This window comes from Halichoerus grypus, chromosome 2 (genome assembly GCF_964656455.1).
Source record: "Halichoerus grypus chromosome 2, mHalGry1.hap1.1, whole genome shotgun sequence".
In the NCBI taxonomy this organism is placed as follows: domain Eukaryota; kingdom Metazoa; phylum Chordata; class Mammalia; order Carnivora; family Phocidae; genus Halichoerus; species Halichoerus grypus.
The window spans coordinates 87,549,981-87,571,481 of NC_135713.1; the positions used below are offsets into that span (position 1 = coordinate 87,549,981).

The 21,501-nt window shown below is 33.7% G+C and overlaps 1 pseudogene; it reads right to left on the reverse strand.

The window, feature by feature from the left end:
* Positions 1–253: 253 nt before the first annotated feature.
* Positions 254–412, reverse strand: LOC118538581 (U2 spliceosomal RNA; annotated as a pseudogene).
* Positions 413–21,501: the final 21,089 nt, after the last annotated feature.

The window sequence follows — 21,501 nt, forward strand, 5'->3', positions numbered from 1 at the left end:
TATTTATATCTATATCCTATTAGTCCTGTTTCTCTGGAACACTGATACAATATTTATATCTATTATAAAAGGCTATTATTCCTTTTCTTTATTCCTTTCTTAATTCTGCAATGATCTGAGACAATGTAAACAATAAGTATTTTACTAACATCATGATCATTTTTGTTTTGTTATTGTGGCACAGTGTAACAGTTCTTTTTTCTATTTTTTTAAGGGGATTTTATGATTCATTTAAAATCTAGAAAAATGCATAAACTAGAAAACCTCTTTTGTAAAACACTTATAAAGATATTATTGTATCTGCAAATTGAAATCCATTTAGACACTAGTGAAAAAGAAAGTTATATGGACATTTTGAAAAGTGAATTCTGTGAAATTACACTTGATCTTAGCCAAAAGGCCGAGAAGTGATAGAATTCTGTGAAATTAATGTAATTATTGATATTCAAGTGTTTAATACATGATACGGATAAAGATGACCTTTTTTGTAGAGTTCACAATAAAGTTGTAAGTACTCATTTTGCCTAACAAATTTGAAATTAATAAAAGAAAAAAGAAACACTTCATCATTATGACTATTTCACTGTGAATTACCCAGTTAAAAGAATTACTCAACAAAAAAGAGTTGTGTATCACATGCTGGAAGAGAACATTTGACAGCAGGGTCAGCTCTATTAAATACATAACCATTACCTGCATGAACTGCTGGTGGTAGAATGAATGGGTATAATCTTGGAAATAAGTACCACAAGACTTAAAATGTTCATACCTTTTCAAATATGAATTACATTTCTAGAAATGTAGCCTTTGAAAATATTCTATTTCAAAGAAAAAAATTGTGCTCAGCAATGTTTATTAAGTGTAATACTAAAAATGTGGAAGCCACATTAATTCCCACATTGAAGGAGAATTATTATTTAGAACTAGTCTTACTGAATTACAACAACTGCATTGAGGTTCCTATTTGTGAACATTAGAGAGATTTAATAATTCACTTGAACACGAGTTTTTAGAAGTTTTCAGAAGATTTATGGAAGAGTGCTTCAGATTATTGTAATACTTAAACTGGATTTATGAATAGTTGTGGATATAGGTACATTTAGCTGACTACAAAATGACCAAAGTTAAGCTCAATATTTGGTTAAAACTAGGGCTACAGTTGAATACGAGCATCATGGAATGAATTTATTGGAGTATAAGAATTAACTGAATAATATAAGTAAATATAATAAATTATGATATTTCATATAATTTAAAATAGTCAAATCTTATTATAAGGGAGAATCAATAACTTTTTCATTTTTAAAATATGAAAATATTAAATTGCTACTGTGATTTATTAAAAATGAGATTTGTATTTCTAAAAGGGACTCTTACTCTTAGCTGATGGGTCAGTGAATAAGAGAAATGCTTTTACTTTGGTTTTAAATCTACCCATAGAGGAAATTGGCAATGGTAATGCTGCCACCAAGTCATTAAGCTTTAATTCTTATTCTCTTTGAAAGCAATTGAATAAGGTAAAGACTTATCTCCTGGATTAGAAGTTTGTTTGAAAGTGATTATGCAGATTTATTGAAGTAATACTAGAAAGTAAAGCTTCTGCATATCACTTGAAAAGATGTGATGATGGCAGGGATCTCCACTATCACCACTGCTATTCAACGTAGTACTAGAAGTCCTAGCCTCAGCAATTAGACAACAAAAAGAAATAAAAAGAATCCAAATCAGCAAAGAAGAAGTCAAATTCTCACTCTTTGCAGATGATATGATACTTTATGTGGAAAACCCAAATGACTCCAACCCAAAACTGCTAGAACTCATACAGGAATTCAGTAAAGTGGCAGGATATGAAATCAGTGGCATTTCTATACACCACCAACAAGACAGAAGAAAGAAATTAAGGAGTCGATCCCATTTACAATTGCACCCAAAACCATAAGATACCTAGGAATAAATTTAACCAAAGAGGCAAAGAATCTGTACTCAGAAAACTATAAAATTCTCATGAAAGAAATTGAGGAAGACACAAAGAAATGGAAAAACGTTCCATGTTCATGGATTGGAAGAACAAATATTGTGAAGATGTCAATGCTACCTAGAGCAATCTACACATTTAATGCAATCCCTATCAAAATATCATCAACTTTTTTCAAAGAAAGGGAACAAATAATCCTAAAATTTGTATGGAACCAGAAAAGACCCCGAATAGCCAGAAGAATGTTGAAAAAGAAAAGCAAAGCTGGTGGCATCACAATTCCGGACTTCAAGCTCTATTACAAAGCTATCATCATCAAGACAGTATGGTACTGGCAAAAAAACAGACACATAGATCAGTGGAACAGAATAGAGAGCCAGAAATGGACCCTCAACTTTACAGTCAACTAATCTTTGACAAAGCAGGAAAGAATGTCCAGTGGAAAAAAGACAGTCTCTTCAACAAATGGTGCTTGGAAAATCGGATAGCCACATGCAGAAGAAAGAAACTGGATCATTTCCTTACACCACACACAAAAACAGACTCAAAATGGATGAAAGACCTAAATGTGAGACAGGAATCCATCAAAATCCTAGAGGAGAACACAGGCAGCAACCTCTTCAACCTCAGCCGCAGCAACTTCTTCCTAGACACATCGCCAAAGGCAAGGGAAGCAAGCGCAAAAATGAACTATTGGGACTTCATCAAGATAAAAAGCTTTTGCACAGCAAAGGAAACAGTCAACAAAACCAAAAGACAACCGACAGAATGGGAGAAGATATTTGCAAATGACATAGCAGATAAAGGGCTATTATCCAAAATCTATAAAGAACTTATTAAACTTAATACTCAAAGTACAAATGATCCAATCAAGAAATGGGCAGAAGACATGAACAGACATTTTTTCCAAAGAAGACATCCAAATGGCCAACAGACACATGAAAAAGTGCTCAACATAACTCTGCATTAGGGAAATACAAATCAAAACCTCAGTGAGATACCACCTCACACCAGTCAGAATGGCTAAAATTAACAAGTCAGGAAATGACAGATGTTGGCAAGGATGCAGAGAAAGGGGAACCCTCTTACACTGTTGGTGGGAATGCAAGCTGGTGCAGCCACTCTAGAAAAAGTTGAAAATAGAGCTACTGGATGACCCAGCAATTGAACTACTGGGTATTTACCCCAAAGATACAAATGTAGTGATCTGAAGGGGCACGTGCACCCTGATGTTTATAGCAGCAATGTCCACAATAGCCAAACTATGGAAAGAGCCTAGATGTCCATCAACAGATGAATGGATAAAGAAGATGCGGTATATATACACAATGGAATATTATGCAGCCATCAAAAAGAAATCTTGCCATTTGCAACGACGTGGATGGAACTAGAGGGTATTATGCTAAGCAAAATAAGTCAATCAGAGAAAGACAAGCATCATATGATCTCACTGATATGAGGAATTTGAGAAACAAGACAGAGGATTATAGGGGAAGGGAGGGAAAAATGAAACAAGACAAAACCAGAGAGGGAGACAAACCATAAGAGACCTAATCTCAGGAAACAAACTGAGGGTTGCTGGAGTGGAGGGAGGTGGGAGGGATGGGGTGTCTGGGTGATGGACATTGGGGAGGGTATGTACTATGGTGACCATTGTGAATTGTGTAAGACTGATGAATCACAGACCTGTACCTCTGAAACAAATAATACATTATATGTTAATAAAAAAACAAAAAAGAATAAAGCATAAGAGTGTCTGACAAAAAAAAAAAAAAAGAAAAGATGTGATGAGGACTGGGTGTTATAAGCAACTAATCATTGAACATTATATCAAAAAGTAATGCTGTACTATACTATACGTTGGCTAATTGAATTTAAATAAAAAAGTAAAATAAAATAAACACACAAATAGATTAAAATACAAGAGAGGAAAAAAAGAAAAGATGCTTTCACACTATAGTCAGGAGTAGATTGTTGCCTTCAAGCATGCGTGTGTGTGTGTGTGTGTGTATATACAGATATACATATATTTATATACGTGCACATAGGTTTTTTTTTTTTTTGAGAGAGAGAGAGGAGAGTGCAGGTACACATGAGCATCCTGACCCTGAGATCATGATGTCAGCTGAAAGTAAGAGTTGGACACTTAACTAACAGACATCCAGGTGCCCCCATGCACATAGTTTTTTTTACATTCTCTTGTTTACACTATCGCTTTAGAAAAGTTTCAAGTAAGATATTTTCTTGAGTTCCTTGGGATATAAATGCATTTAAATAAATAAATGTACTTCACAAAGTTCATTTTTTAATATTATGAATGTTAGTTGCCCAAGCATATTAGAACTAAAATATAATTTAATATCCATTATTTTGATTTGTATTATATTTTCAATTACATAATCATTTATTTGTTCAAAAGCGATAAACAATAAATGAGATGACATGCTCAGTGCTATATTTTTCACATTTTTATACTGACTAGATATGATGATGGTGACTTGACCATGTACAATTTGAAGAATGTCAGATATAACATTAAATTAGCCTCCCAAAGGCTAAGACCAAAATGAAGGCCAAATAGGAGTTTTTGGCTAATTAACAAGACCAACACCAAATATAGATGTTTCCGTAGCTGTAAGTATAATGTGGAGGTCAGGGGCATTTGTTGGATCACTATTAAGCCTTGGAGAGAGAATATTAGTTATCCTTTCACGACTGTGTGCATTTATATCAATTTTTTTCAGAAAATATATAGAGTTTATATAAAATAAAACCTTTATACATAGGATTTAGTCTTTGTTCTACAGATAAATTTGTTCAATTTTTGCCACTAGACATATTACTCAAACTTGTCCCTTGATTTTTTTGGTAGTCTGAAGCTTGAACTCTAGTAGACTCTCTAGGAAATGTTCATAGGTCCTGAGTTCTCTTATATTCATAACAGATTATCTTTGGCCTTTATACCAGTTTTGAATGGATATAAAATCCTTGGCTCACATTTCGTTTACTTGTGTGTATCTTAAATAGATTGTTCTAATATCTTCTGGTATGAAGTGTTATATTAAGAAGTGAGTTGGTTTGTTTTTCTAGATGGTCAAATTTATTTACTTTTTTTCAAACTTGTTTCTTTTCTTTTCTTTTTTTTTTAAAGATTTTATTTATTTGACAGAGAGAGCACAAGCAGTGGCAGCAGCAGGCAGAGGGAGAGGGAGAAGCAGGCTTCCCACTGAGCATTGAGCCTGATGCAGGGCTTGGTTCCATGAGCCCAAGATCATGACCTGGGCTGAAGGCAGACACTCAACCAACTGAGCCACCCAGGTTTTTCTAAGGCATGGTATAGACTTTTATTCTTTAAATCAACATTGACTTATTTTAGAACTGGAACATATAACATGGAAAGTTTGAAAATTTTTGAACTTGAAAATACTAATTTGTACAATTTAAAATCTCAAATATGTACGCAATATTCAAGTGAGCAAAATTAAAATGATAAAATGCAAATTTTCAGACCTCTTTGAAATTAGTGCTTAATAATTCTAACAATTTTAGCAGAATTCTTAGTATTCTTTCATTCTCCTCCTCCTTCTCCTTCTTCTTTTTGTTTATTTAAAGTTCATGGCTATAGGATAAAATCCAAAGTATAGTACAATTCATTTTACATTCTGATTCCAAACAGCCTCTTCAGTCTTATCTCTTATCACGCTCTTTGGATCACTCTTGTCTTCCACCAGGTTCTTTCAAATGTAATAACACCAGACTGCTTTCTACTCTCCAGATTGAATATGCACTTTCTTATCTCTGATCTTTTGAAATTTTCTCTGCAGAAAGGCTGTCCCTTTGAGCTCCACCCCACTGGAGCATTTGTCAAAACTCTATTCTTCAAGATTCAGCTCAGATGTTGATTCTTCCGTCCCATGTGTGTGGCCCAACAGTCTGGTCAGAATTTATTATCTCTCTCTACGTGTTTCCATAGCCCTTTATTTATACCTTTCTTCTAGTTTTGAAATCCTTTGATTACTTTTTTGTTCACTGTGATTACTTTTCACTTATTCATCATTTATTCATTCATTCAAAAAATATTTATTGAACGCTTACTATATCCCAGGTGCTACTATGAATCAGTCAAAAAATACATAGACTTATCGGTATGACCCCTTTGCTGATGAGGTTTATAGTATTCTGGAAGAGTCATTAATTAAATCTCTATGTAAACACACCCACACACAAGTATATAGACTTAAAAACAAACAAATAAACAAAAAACCACCCCGAAGTCTTCTACGTCCTCATGGCACTAGATTCTAGTCGTGATAAGTTCTGAGTTCTTTGAGTGTCAGTGTCACTTTCTCCAGCATCAGATAAAAGGTCCTTCCTGCATAGAGCAGGTACTCAAAAGCTATGCCTGCCCATTCCCCTTTCCCATAGATAACTGTTTCTCTGTAGTTAACAAAAAGTTTTGTTAACTTAAACATGCCAGTGAAGTGTAGAGATTGTCTATTTTGAAGGAATCTAAGTAATTAAATAATAAATGCCCCCATTCTAATAAATACCAGTTAATCCACCCATGATAACAGTCACCTAAATATATATTCATCACTTGGATATTTTTTTAACACCTAGTAGTTTTTATCATTTCCTAACCTGGGGAAAGAAACATCCAGATCCAGAGAGTTCCAAATAAGATGAACCCAAAGAGACCCACATCAAGATACATTATAATTAAAATGTCAAAAGTTAAAGACAAGGAGAGAATCTTAAAACCAGAAAGAGAAAAATATACAAGAAAACTCCCATAAAGTTAACAACAGATTTTTCAGTGGAAACTTTGCAGGCCAGAAGAGAGTGGCACAATATATTCCAAGGGCTGAAGGAAAAAAAAAAAAAAAAAAAAAACTTCCAAGAATACTCTACCTGGCAAAGTTATCATTCAGAATTGAAGGAGTAATAGAGTTTTCCAGATAAGCAAAAGCTAAAGGAGTTCACTAAACCAGTCTCACAAGAAATGTTAAAAGGATTTTATATGCCCATCTCCAGCGCATGCTTTTCTAAGTTAACCATGTCCTCAGGCATGTTATAATATTAGTATACATTCTATATGTGTAGAGGGAACACATTGTCTAGTTTATATTTTTATGATGCATATATTTTATTCCCCTGGATAAGATCAGGGGTCTTTAAGACTTATGGAAGAAAGTAAAATATTGGCTATAGAAAGACTTGCCTACTTTCAAAGAAAGATGGACAGCTTGTGTAAATCTTATTGTCAGCTCCTTTATTAGTACTGTATTAGGTAGTAAATAAAGAGTGACCAGGGTGCCTGGGTGGCTTAGTTGGTTAAGTGTCTGCCTTCGGCTCAGGTGATGATCCTGGGGTCCTGGGATTGAGTCCCGCATCAGGCTCCCTGCTTGGTAGGGAGCCTGCTTCTCCCTCTGTCCCCCCCACACCACCTCTGCTTGTACTCTCTCTCACACACACACTCTGTCTCATGCTCTCTCTCTCTCACAAATAAATAAATAAAATCTTAAAAAAATAATAATAAAGAGTGACCAGATAAACCTTGGAAGCAATTCCATCCAATCATATTCTGGAAACCTGGGAAAGTCATCATTAACTTCAGAGAAGATCCCTAAACTAACAAAAATCCTGTTCTCTGGACCATACCACGCTGAGACCATGTTGTATTCTGGCCACACTATTCACTGTGTTTTCCTTCTCCTACCCCTAAATGCAGTTTCTCTGCTTTCCAGCCTCTCCTTTTTAATTCTTCTTAGCCATTATGAATTCTGAAAATTTCATCTGTGGTCTAGATTTTAATTATCTATGTATACAACCCTCAAAGTACAACCAACACTTGAACTATCTAAACCAACATCTATATATCTAATCTTTCCCTATTTATACAACTCTGAAACTCCACATAGATGATCCATAATCAAATCAATCTCTGGCAGCTAAATTTGAATTCATAATTAATCTCAATATAAAATCCATTGCTCATTTTCTAGGCTAGTTAATAGCCTCATTTACTCAGGCACCTAAGTTTGGAACTGAGCTTCTCCTATTCCTTTATCTTCCACAACCAACTGGTCACTGATTCCTGTTATATATAATCTTTCCTGTCCATCTGAATCTCTGCAGGTCTAGTACCACTGTATTAATTCACATCCTCATAATCTCTTGTTTGAATGTAATGATCTTCCTGTTGTCATCTATGTATAGTCCTCCTCTCAACCATTTTCCACATTGCTGAAAATACCCTCCTGTTGCTTTCTTGCTAAAAATCCTTCAATGGCCTCCATTTTCTAGAAAATAACATTTAAAGTACTTTGCATGAAATGCAATTCCTGATCTAATCCCAGTCTCTCTCTAATCTTGTTTTTTTTTCCATTTCTCAGGTATTATGCTCAAGGTATAATAAGTGTAACAGTATAGTTCTTCCACATCAATTAAGACTCAATTCAGGTGACACCTACACTATGAAGGTTTTGCAAAGTCTCCTGTATTGAGACAAAACTAATACATGGTTAAAAACCATTTAAAAATCTTCAACTTATATTAAAATAGAAGATTAACTCTACTATTTCTCACTTAGACTGTGACTTCCTGTTGTATGTTGTGTATGCATAGGTATTCTCTCTCTCTCACACACACAGGGTTTAAAAAAGTGAGTATAGAGTATAGTATGTGGTGGTATAGACTATGGTATATGTTAAACTAATATTTGTTGAAAGAATAAATAAGAGTTTAGTGTAGAAGAGTTTTCAGATTTCCATATTAAAAGGGTTCAGTAAGCAATTCATTTTGGGAAATGTTTCATATTATATCCTCAGTGAATAATTATACCCTGAATCTATGGAACTCCATTCCTTTCAACATAGATGTGTGATATTATATTTGTTTGTCCTTTTGGGTTTTTGAAATTATAAAAAAAAATGAACCTAGCATTTTAAAAGTACTTATGAAGAAAAAATATGTTTATAGACTGAGAAAATACCTTGGAAATGCAATAATCCATGGTGTTGATGGGAATATAGTAAATTATATAATGTAATAACACTAACTTTTCTTTAAGGATAGAGCTGAAAGTGACTTTTAATTAAAGTCTGTATGCTTAATGATTTCATATCCCTTTGAGTTTGAAAGCTTAAGAATGATTTGACTGTAATTCTGAGTTTCACAGTGAAAGAAATCACAAATAAATTTCTTGATAGTACCAAATAATGCTAAATTTGAGTGTCAGGTTTAAAATATATATTTCTATATTTGCTTTTTATGTGTTTTTATTTATATTTCTGAACAGTCTTTTACTTCCTATGATTTTATACGTATATGGAAAAAGACTATAGTCTTGAGCACCTTATGTTTATTTCAATATTACTTATACTGTCACCTGCCTTTTCATTGATGTATTAATTAATTGAACAAATATTTGCCAATCACTTAATATATGCCAGAGCTGGGACATACTGTAAGTGCTAAGAACTGGAAATACAGCAATGAACAGCATAACAATTGATATGGAACTTTGCATATAGTAAGGCAGTTAATAATAACTAATCATGCTAATGTGTGCTTGACTGCATTTGTGATAACTGCTACAAAGGGAAGGAAAGGGAGCTCTGAGAGCACAGACCTATCCTAATCTGCAGGGTTTAGGATGGATTTTTTTAAAAAGATTTTATTTATTTATTTATTTATTTATTTATTTGCACTAGAGTGAGAGAGAGAGAGAGCACGAATGCAGGGAGGGGCAGAGGGAGAAGCAGGTTCCGCACTGAGCAAAGAGCACAATGTGGAACTTGATCCCAGGACCCCAGGATCACGACCTGAGCCGAAGGCAGACGCTCAACTGACTGAGCCACCCAGGTGCCCCTAGGATGGATTTTTTTTATAAAACTACATTTCAACTGAGAACTGAATAGATTTGTCTGTATATTCCCTACAGAGAGGGGTGAGGTATTTATTTCTAGCGAGTGGGAACGAGGTCTTTAAAGGTTTAAAAGTCAAAGGGAGCTTGAAAGGACATCTTGAAAAGCTGTGAGTTAATAGAAGTAAGAGATGTCTCCAGAGAAATTAATATGAGTCAGGTTAGGTATATAATTTTACAGACAATTAAAACTGTTGCTTATGTTTCATTGATAAATACTTGGCATTAAGATAAATCATGCAAAGACAAGATTTATCAGGTAAGTCTAATGTAATCTTTCCTTTGTTTAGTGTTAGATGCACATATTTTGGTATAACCACAAGGTCTGTGGAAAAATTACAATTAATGAATTAATAATTGAAATGTTATTTAGACCAGATTTATAGAGAGATTTTATAAGATAGAATAGAGTCAATCATAATAATGATTCAAAACAAAGGATATTTTTATTTCGTTTTATTAAAACATAATCAAGTTTAAAGTTTACTTTTACCAACATTCTTAGCATAAATTCTTAACTCTAGTTTGGTAATACAAAACTTACGTGGCTTTAAAAAAAAAGACACAGTTTAAAGGAAACCAAAATGGAAATTAAATGACAAAAAAAAAATGTTTCACTTCTTGCAGAAGGAATTTCAAATTTGTGAATTGTATATAATGGGAAAGCAGGTAAAAGTAGGGGAAAAAATATTTATTGCTTTACCATCAGTTATTTGGATCTCCCCTTTTGTAAGCTACCTATTTGCAGCAGTGACTTCTGCCAACTGCCTGAATTTAGGTCTATAGTGACAAATTCACAGAAGATCAAGTGGTTCCCAGATGAATGTTATACAAAAGTATCTACTAATCTATGGGAAAGAAAACATGAAGCATTAGGGAGCCCCAGAGCCATGAGAATGGGGGGAAAAGGGCATTGAAAATGACCGATATCACCTTCCTCCTAGGTTCCTTTTGTGATGGAATATTCACGTGAGTATATATTTGTTCATTGAATTTTTCAGGAAAGAAAATAATAGAGCAAAGAAATGAAAAACAAGTCACCTCTTGCCAAGAAATATCTATAATGCCAGTGGGGAGGTCTCAGTAGATGAGAGAAACATAAATAAAATGGAATGAATAAAATACAGGACAGAAAGAGGTCTAAAGAAAAGTAAATGAGGTGTGAAACACAAGAAGAGGATATGAAACATAGATACAAAGAAAAGAGTCTGAAGGAAAATAAAATTCTTATTGAAAATGTAGGTAATAGTGAGTTTTCATCCATTCATAAATCATCAAATTATTTTTATTATTCATATTATTATGTTGCAATTTTATTAGTTTTTGAACTGACTTAATGGAATCCAAGGACATCAATTTTTTTTCTAATATAAAAGGTACAATATATAAAGCAAATGTAGTTATTTTCTATATTTGAACACACTATATTATTTACTCTGGAAAGAGATGATATCATTTGGACTAACTGAAAACCTTTCCCTGGGAAGGGAATATGTCACTGAAATGCAGGCCAACTTAATAACCAAACCCAGTCAAGCTCAACCAAGACTCAAATCCAACCTAGTGAGTACATGGTAATAGGTGTTTCTGGGAGGTAGCCTCATTTCAGCTTAACCTTGGGAGATAAGTCCATATGAAACAGTAGTCACATAAATGGTTGTAGAAAGTAGGATCTAGTGTAGGGCAAAGATGGTTGAGGTAGATCTCAACTTAGGACAGTCTGAGGTTATATAAAAGTAACTGACCCATGACTGAATAATTAAGGCAGAATTTTCAGTTTAGAGAACTAGGCTATCAAAAAAGTATGTTTGCGGGGAGAGGTGGAGGTGGTTTATTACTCAAAGCCAAAAATTCTCAGAATTTGTCCACAGAGCACAGGAAACCAGGTATGCTGACAGAAAAGCAGACTGGAAGCTCTGATTTTTTTTATAATATTTCAAGTTGTGGGATTCCAGGTAAGACTCGATTTCCAAGTCCTGAAATCAGATGTTACATGTGTGGTTGGAAAGGCCGGGAGCTGCTGGTAATTTTTTTGGTTTGTTTCATCAGAAATAGGATTTTAGGAACTAGGATAGAGCAGATTAGGTAAGGAATGAACATCTAGCTGGGTGAAGACAGAAACTGGAACTCCAGAGGCTAGGACTTAGAGTAATAAAAATAATAATTGAGCAATCATATTAGCCCCTGTGCTAATTAGTTTATATATATTGTTTTACTCAATTTTCCTGAGCATGCTGTAGGGTAGGTAGTATTATTGTTTTCATTCAAATCTGACGATAAAGAGAATAAATATGATGCTGAATATCACATAACTAGTAAGTGATGAAGACATTATACAAATTATCTTTATTAAACTGTAGGGCTTATGTCTCCAAAACAACTTGGAAGAAAGTGCTAAGGGAGGGTGATTAGAAAACAATACAAAAAGAAATAAAAAGATAATACTGAATTAATTAAATCAAGACAGAAAAATAAACAAATTATTTGGAAGTAGAGAGATAAGTACGAAAGGACACAAATAACTGACTATAGTTTTCCCTAAGGGGTTGGAAAAGGACAAAAGACTGTTCCATTTACTTTGGGGTTTTAGTACTTCAGAGCACTCTTTCATGGCTAATATTGTTATCCCCATTCTGCTGATATGGAAACTGAGACCTAATTTTGTTAAGATCCTTGTCCAAGGTCATGAATTTAGTAAGAGGTAGATATAGCATTCAAACCAGAGCAGTTTGTTTATTCTGTTTCAGAGTCAGCGTTCTGAATGACTACACTGTACAAGCACAGATATATAAATAATGAGGCTCAACATCCAGACATAAGATCAGATCACTTTCAGAAAACAAGATGCTTTTTTATGAATAAGGCAAGCAATGTATTAAGAAAGGAAATTTATTTTCAACTATGTATTTTTTCCTTGCATGCCATTGTTCATGGCTTATTAAAATACTACTAAATTTGACATCTATATTTCTGGTATATGATTAATTTTACTTCAATACAATAAATGTGCAAATCATAACTTTGACTTTTTAAATGACATTGTGTGAATTCTGTTTTCAATTATGTTTTCAATTATGAACACAGTCTACCTCCTGAGGTTTCCAGTTAAGATAAAAGGATATGTCACAGTAAGGAACAGTCAACTCATCAAGAGTCATGGTGTGAAGTGGGTTCTATGAATCCCTGCCAGATGGAATTATTTGTAATGATGAACAATCTCAATTTCTGTATAAGTAATTTAAAACTTATTCTTGGTTGTGAATGAATTTTGTATCATATAACAAAAAATTAATTGTATCTGCTTTTTTTAATGGAACACTTGAGATGGCATTTACTACCACTGGATACATAACTGTGCTAAAATATTTAATCTAAAAAAGCCCCAAAATGTCTACTAGATAGCAGCACAATAAAGCTGAACCATTTGAGTATCACCAATACATATACAAAATGATTTATGGAGAATATACAAAAGAAGATCAATTTAGCTTTTTCTGTTCTTTTTCTGCCCCTCTGTCTCATTATAGTATCAAACTGAACTGTTTATTATTTTTTTAAAAGATTTTATTTATTTATTTGACAGAGAGAGACACAGCGAGAGTGAACACAAGCAGGGGGAGTGGGAGAGGGAGAAGCAGGCTCCTCGAGGAGCAGGGAGCCCAATGCGGGGCTCGATCCCAGGACCCTGGGATCATGACCTGAGCCGAAGGCAGACACTTAACATCTGAGCCACCCAGGCGCCCCTATTAAGGTATTTTTATTGTGTGGTTACCTGCATTAAGTCAGGGAAGATACCAGAAGATGCTAATACGTTGTTTTTTGTTTTTTGTTTTTAAAGAGTAGCCAGTACAGTCTAAGTGAAATATCATGAAAAGGAAAAATGATTAGTATGTGAAGTAGAAAGAGTAATCAGAGGATACTATAAGAGCAAATAAAAGAAAAAAAAAGTTTCACCTACAAGGAACTTCACATGGATAGGCAGGAGGATACAAATAATCACAATTATTTTTAAAAAGTTTTTTTTATTTTTTTTATTTCACAAATAAGTATGCATGGGGGAAAATACCGTAGTGCTGTTTATGTACACTGTGACAGAATTGGCTTTTTAAATTTGGGCATGACAACATTGCCATAATTATTTGCTTTGCTTTAAATAAGTTATTTGGATAAAAATTAATTATTTTTTCTGGCATTTAACAATGCCTTTGATGAATGGAAGAATTCTTTCATTTCCTACATCTAACAAAACATAGGTCATAAAAATACAAAAACAGATTATTTGACTAAGTGAATATATGAATGAATAAAAAAATCATTGAATAAGTAATTGATCAGAGTTGATGTGAAGCTTAAGAAAAATTTCAAAAACGAAGAAAAGGTACTCTTGTCCATGGCACTCTGGCCAGTGTTCTATTTGAAAGCAAAGTCCAACTCTATTGCACTCTTGCCAGTAGTGAACAACTCTGAGAGGAGGCTGATAGCTATTACTGCTATGGAAATGTTTCTTGTTTCACCCATCTCCTTCTCCAGAGTACTCTTTAGTATCATTAAAAATGAGTTAAGAAATAAGCAGAAGACATGAATAGACATTTTTCCAAAGAACACATACAAATGGCCAACAGATCTATGAGAAGATGCTCAACATCACTCATCATCAGGGAAATACAAATCAAACCCACAATGAGATACCACCTCACACCTGTCAGAATAGCTAAACCCAGAAAACAACAGATGTTGGTGAGGATGCAGACAAAGGGGAACCCTCTTACACTGTTGGTGGGAATGCAAATGGTGCAGCCACTCTGGAAAACAGTATGGAGGTTCCTCAAAAAGTTAAAAATAGAACTACCATATGACCCAGCAATTGTATTACTGGGTATTTGCCCAAAGGATACAAGAATACTGATTTGAAGGGGCACATGCACCCCGATGTTTATAGCAGCATTATCAACAATAGCCAAATTATGGAAAGAGTCTAAACGTCCATCAACAAATGAATGGGTAAAGAAGAGGTGGTATACATATATATACCTATATCTGTATCTATATCTATCTATCTATCTATCTATCTATCTATCTATCTATCTATCTATCAATAGAGAGAGTGGAATATTACTCAGCTATCAGAAAGAATGAAATCTTGCCATTTGAAACTATCCGGAGGCAGCTAAGGTGTATTATTGTGTAACGTGTATTAAGATGTAAGTGAAATAAGTCAATCAGAGAAAGACAAATACCATATAATTTCACTCACTTGCGGAATTTAAGAAAAAAACAGATGAACATAGGAGGAAAAAGGGAGGGAGGCAAACCATAAGAGACTCTTAATGACAGAGAACAAACTGAGGGTTAATGGAGGGAAGTGGGTGGGGGATGGGCTAAATGGGTGATGGGTATTAAGGAGGGCACTTGTTGTGATGAGCACTGGGTGTTAGATATAAGTGATGAATCACTAAATTCTACTCCTGAAACCAATATTACACTATATGTTAACTAACTAGAATTTAAATAAAAACTTACCAATAAACAAGTTAAAAAGAACTAAGTAAAATGAGGAAATGATGAGGGAAGAGAAGTTGGTAGAGGAAATTAGAATCCTTTGAACATTCATGTATGCTAGAACATGGTGATCAGGGAAGTTAAAAAATATGTATTTACAGAGAAAAGATAATTCAGAAGACATGATAGACAATGTTGCTATTAACTATTGGCATGCAAAGAAGTTTGCATTTCAGAGACACTAAAAAGAAAAAAATATTGAACTTGATTCTAATCAGAAAATAAAAAAAGAAAATCTGTTAAATTTAAAAATTCGTTTTAGATGTTTCTTCTTTTCCTAAGTACTTAATGCTATAAATTTATCGGCAAGCCCTCTTTTTAGCTATTCAGTTCAACATATTTTCCAATTTCCTGTATACATTAGTATTTTAATTTAGAAATGTCTTGCATAATTTATGCAAGCATTTGGAGAATTTCTAGTTGTCTTTCAACAGCCTCTAATTTAATTTTCATGTGGTGAGAGAACATAGTTTATATAGCTATAATTCCTTAAAATTAGCATAAATTTCTTTTTAACTACCTCTTATTATCCCTTTAATGTCTGTGGTGTTCATATGAGGTTCTCCTTTTCAAAAAACTTATATATTCTCTCCTTTTCTTGATCAGTTTTACTGGAGGTTTGATTAATTTGTCAGTCTCTTCAGAGAATAAATTCTGGCTGTTGATTTTCTCTTATTTTATTTTATTAATATTTTGCTACTATATATGTTATTTTTCTTTTCCTACTTTCTAACTTAATTTTCTTCCTACTTGAGTTTGAAGATTAGTTTAGATTTATAACCCCTCTTCATTTGAAGCTATAATTTTTTCTCTAAGCATTTCTTTAATAACAACTTTTGATGAATCATATTTTATTATTATTCAGTGCACAAATTACCAATAACATGAATAAAAGAGTGGGCAAGGCTACCAATTGGATGCTATAGTAGTTAAATAAATAATGACAATTTTATGCAGATATATTTGATAATTTAGATGAAATGGAAATTGTCCTTTAAAGATATAAACTAATACAGTTCACCAAAAATAAGTAACTTGAATATCTTCATATTTACTAATGAAATTCAATTTGTAGTTAAAAAACATCCTAATAGAGAAAACCCTGGGTCCAAAAAGCCTCAGTGGTTAATTCTACCAAATGTTAGAATCAATCATTCACTTCTACTTCCAGAAAGTAGAAAAGGAGGAAACAATATCCCACTTATTTTACAAAGCCATATCATACCATGATATGAAAAACAAACAGATATTATGAGGACAAATAAACAAAACACTACTGGGATGCCTATTGTCATGGACTTCAGGCAAAAATCCTTTAAAAGTATTAGCAAGTTGAATCAGTGATATATAAAAAGAATAATATACTACAATCAAATGGCATTTATCCCAGGAATGCAGGTTTGTTTGACATTTGGAAATCAATCAAAATAAACCACCACATTAACTGACAAAACATTTTGAAAAACAATTTGATCATCCTAATAGACATAGAATACATGAGATAAAATTCAACATCATTTATGATAAAAACTTCAGAAACTACAAATAGAAACAAACTCCCTCACATGGTAGAGAACATCTACAAAAATGCATAGTTAATGTGTTATTTCATGGTGATGGCTGAAAGCTCTTGTCTAAGATAGGGTAGTACAAGGATGTCCAAACTCACTTATCTATTCAACATTAGACTAGAAGTCTTAACCAGTGCAATAAACTTGAGAAAGTTTCAAATACATATAGACTGGAAGAGACAAAGCACAAAGTTTTTGAGTTAGGAGGTTTTTTTTTTTTTATTATAAATGGATCTCAAAATTATCCATTTCCCTTTAGGTTCGTCTCTGTAAAATGCTTTAGAAGTCTTTGACACTAGGTTTTAGATCAAATTAAGCACACATGTATTTTCTTATTCTCTCTTCATTTCCTCTTTCTCTATGACTCCATATTCTAATTTTTTTCATGCTATTTATTATTGTCCCCTTTAATTCTTGTGTTCTATGCCTGTTTCCTTTCTCATGCTGAATTTTGCCTGCTCCTCAAAGCCCATTATATTCTCAATGGCTAATGGTTCTATATTAATACTCTAACTTTTAATGAAAGCTCCTGGAAATTGTACCATATCGCAAAGAATTGAGTCTAATAATGGGAATTTCAATTAACATGAAATCTCTGAAGAGGAGACATTTGAAATTGCTCAGGTATTTCAGGGCGTTTCACTTTAAAATTAACAATACTTTCAGCTGGTACTTCTTAACACTTAGTGTTTAGTCATTGCCTTCTCCTGGCTAAAGGAAGGATCCTTCTAGACTGAAATTATGTCATGAGGTAAAATGAAGAAAGAGTTTATTTAATAGAGCATTATCCCTATGATGAACCTGGCTTTCTACATTAACATCTTACACTCAGTTCATATGTATATATATATATATATATATATATATATATATATATATATATAGGTGTTTGTCTTACATAGAAAAATTGTATTAGTTATCTAACATAATTTAAAAATAATCTATTTATTGACTGCATATTGCTTGTCAGGTATAGAGCACTGATACAGACAAATAAATTTGCTTTCCCCATTCATCCTTTTTTAATTTTTTTTATTAACATATAATGTATTATTTGTTTCAGAGGTACAGGTCTGTGACTCATCAGTCTTACACAAGTCACAGCACTCACCATAGCACATACCTTCCCCAATGTCCACCACCCAGCCACCCCATCTCTCCCACCCCCACTACTCCAGCAACCCTCAGTTTGTATCCTGAGATTAAGAGTCTCTTATGGTTTGTCTCCCATTCATCATTTTTTAAAAAACTGTATCTCACATTATCTCTGTTACATTCAGGAATATTGTAGACATAGTCCATGAATATTCATAAAGTGGAAAGCTCTCCTTTTCACCAATTTATTTAAGCCTGATTTTATTGATATATGTGTTAGAGGATTCAGTGGACTTGAAAAAAAAGCAGAACTGACTTCTAATTAAGCTCCTACCAGTTTTCTAATAAAAAAATTATTTTAATAATAATAGTAGCAGCATGATAGCAACAATAGCTACAATTTTTGAACATTTATTATATGACTGTATTAAGCATTCACAAGTACATTCACAACAATCCTATGAGATTGGTAAATTATTATCCTTATGGTTAAATACAGGCATAAGGAGACAAGATAACTTGCCCAAGTTCACATAGCTACTATGGTCCATGTCTGTCGGGCCTGAGCTCAAAACCACTCTAACAGGAGTTTCATTTACTTGCCATTATTTCCATTCCAATACAGAGCAGTAAGTTGAGGGTTTCAGAAAGAGGATAGTACAGAATCCTTGCATAATGGTTTCACCCCCTGCTGTGACTCAAAAGAATCCAAGAGATGGAAATGCATGCTTGTAAATCTAATGTGGAGCATAGCTCTATGGAAAGAGACCTCTGTTCCTAAGACAGATAAATATTGTTAATGTTTTTAAAGTGTTCAACCTCTTGTAAACCCTATGTCAGGGATGCAATCAACTTGCATAAATGACTGAAATTTAGTGTGTAAAAAGACAGGTTAGGGACTTAGAAACATTCAGAATACCTTCATCCAACATACCCTCTCAGGAAATGAAGTTTCAGTACTTATATGCTCATAAGCCTAAGAAATTCATATAAGACAGTTAAATATTCTAGTTCATAAGGGTCCTTATCATTGGCATAGTCAGAGTTGGTAAGAGATGGAAAGACCTTCGAGTTCATTTCACTTAACAGAAAGGAAGCTGACAGACTAAGCAATTTATGTAGGTTTTACCAGTAAGCTGTTGACCCAGCATTAGAAACTGAGAATGTACGACAACTGCTGTCTCGCTTAGTGTTTGCAGATAGCATGTTTGCTGCAGAAGAACTGGCTAACACCCAGCTCCCATCCTTCTCCTCTGCACTAGCAACCATTATTCTTGCACATCTTCATTTGAGAAGGCTCCATATCATTCCTGATAAGAAATAATTGTCACCCTCAGCAAAAACGCAGGGGAGTGCACAGGGTTGATATTCTCATCCTCAAAATAATTTTTCCCCAAATCAGGGTTAAGTCACATTGATTAACAGGCATGAGCTTCAATCTGATATTGCCATTGATTGCCCTGCACTTGCCTGCGCTTTAGGAAAGGATTTCAATTTCCAGGATCTGTGCTCCACTTTTCACAAGTTGAAAAGTTACTCCAACTGGTGAAATAAAAATGACAACAAGGACTTTCCTCATTTCAATCCCTGATGTGACCCCGAATCTACTACTGTGCTTTCTTAAATATCCAACTACATCATCTCATTTCAACTGGGGCAGCTACTCCTGAGGACATAGTCTCACTCTCTCCTTCAGATAGAAAGCATTGCAGCTCTCCACTGCACTCTTGCCTTTCTAATCCATCATGACATTTTCTTTAACTGTATTTTTATTTTACTCAAGTATGAGCATGATTTAAAGAAAAGCTGCATATATTAAATATTCTCATAGGACAAGCTATTACTTATTCAATAGACAGAAAATATGTGCAAATAAGACATTCAGAGATTACAATTCTTTTTTTTTTTTTTTTAAAGATTTTATTTATTTATTTGATGGAGAGAGAGACAGCGAGAGAGGTAACACAAGCAGGGGGAGTGGGAGAGGGAGAAGCAGGCTCTCCGCCGAGCAGGGAGCCCGATGTGGGGCTCGATCCCAGGACCCTGGGATCATGACCTGAGCCGAAGGCAGATGCTTAACGACTGAGCCACCCAGGCGCCCCCAGAGATTACAATTCTAAAATGTATTTATAAATCATAGTTGTTCATACATTATTTTCTGGTTAAAATGCCTAGCTAATAGGCATTTTAACTGATGCTTCAGTTAAAAAAAAAAAAAGATAAAAGTTATTTCTAGTACTCACAGTCTGTTAGCCAAACATTTATTTAGTCTCTAAATGTAAGCAAGATAATCAATTAACTTATTTTATAGTTCTGCCTCAAATCTCCTCGTGATAGTGTTGCCATATTTAGCAAATAAAACTATAGGATTACCTAGTTAAATATGAATTTCAGGTAAGCAACAAATATTTTTAGCATAAATTTGTAGAAATATTGCATAGAACATACTTAAACTAAAATTTTTTGTTGTTTTTCTGAAATTCATATTTAAATGGGAGGTCCATACTTTATCTCTGGCAATCCTAGTTTTGAGGAAATTAATGAAAGAATTTGCCCATATATGTGGTAATCCTTCACCTTCCCCTGGACCTTCTCATCATCTTCTATAATAATAATCTTTATAAATTAATACTTAAGGATGAATTAACTTGAATTCAAAAATACATTTTCTTTTGTGGATTTTGGAAATCAATCTTACTTGACACTTATGTGTATATTTTCGTGTACATAATGCAATAGCTATAACTGATTTAATCTGATTGTCAGAGTGTATGGATTGTATTACCCATCTTTAAAAGAAACCAGGAAGTGGTGTTATTGTCCTCTAAATTGCAAACTATCTGATTCTTTGATTTCTGTTTTTGTTGCTGTCTTGGGTGTTTTTACAAATGGACGTTTGATATTTTTAGAATTCAAATATAAGTACTTGACTACTTAGGAAGATCATCTAACTAAATTTCTAAAAAGGAAGAAAGGCGTACTAGCATTATTCTTTGGGATTTGAGAGGGTGGCATCATTTTGAAATTATTAAGAGAACACTCTTATAAAGAAGGTCTTGCAACTTGCAGTTGCTAGATTACTGTATAGAAAAAAAGTGTGAATGACACCTGCCTGTGCATGTAGGAGAGAATTAGAGCAATCAAATGGTTTATAAGACAGCAAGATCAAGACTTTAATTTGCAAGCACAGGACTACCATTAATAATTAATTTATGAATAAGGAAACAGAAATGACCATGAAAGTTAAAGTTTTATAATTTTGTTGGATAGAGGTGATTTAAGAAATTTGTGAATTAAGATTGATTTGAGGTAAGATTAAGTATAACATGAACAATGGATCGTGGATCACCACATCAAAAACCAGTGATGTATTG